The following is an 872-nucleotide window of genomic DNA, read 5'->3' as shown; positions in this document are numbered from 1 at the left end:
TTTATATACACCAAATGAGTCATTGATCTGTGTTTTGGGTAACTGAATAAAGTAAAAGCGTGACATGCCTCTGACTCTTTCTGTGACATAATTTTTAAAGGTTTTTTGACTGCTGGAGGCCTGTTCCATTTTAGTTAAAATATGTGACCAAAAAGAGCCTTTTAAAATGATTTGACTCATAATTGTGTGCTGTTATATAAGTCACATGTGACTGGCTGAAAGAATACTAGTACAATAGTATACTTCTAATTCTGTGTTGTATTTCTAAATGCATTAAGACCACAGATATTTCATATCCATATTCAGAAGCGTTGCCTGTCAATGTGGGTTTTTTTAATGACCAAAATTCAGTTTCCGCCCAGTCTTTTTTATATATTATTGTTACATCTTTGCTTTCATCTGTATGCCAAAAGCTCCACAGCTAATTATACGTTTGATGTCACCTATAATAGAAGTTATGCAACTGCAGAGGTTCTTTAGATAGTAATTATGATGTCCAAAAAACTGTAGTTAAGGCTAGCTGAGTTAAATAACAAGCAGAGCTATTCACTGCCATCTTCTGATGGTTATTACATGTCTATACAATCAAATGACAGCATTCACAGCTAAGTGGCAAAAAAAGTAAAAAATAAATTAAAGCCATTTCATTAGTAAACAGCTACAGACAGACTGTTGAAGGCTTTTCGTTCTGGAAATTATTTCAAACCAAAAAACAAAAACAACCCAAAGAAACCCCAGCAGTGCTTTCCCAGAGTAGTTTCCTCATGATGTGTCATTACATGGTCAATATTGCACAACGCATATCAGTAAACTAAAATCTGCTGCTGTCATGCTTTAATGCATTTCTCCTAAAGGGGATTCATGCAGTGTGG

This window comes from Sinocyclocheilus grahami, unplaced genomic scaffold (assembly GCF_001515645.1).
Source record: "Sinocyclocheilus grahami isolate Dianchi unplaced genomic scaffold, SAMN03320097.WGS_v1.1 scaffold393.1, whole genome shotgun sequence".
NCBI classification, from domain to species: domain Eukaryota; kingdom Metazoa; phylum Chordata; class Actinopteri; order Cypriniformes; family Cyprinidae; genus Sinocyclocheilus; species Sinocyclocheilus grahami.
This window is presented reverse-complemented; position numbering follows the sequence as displayed.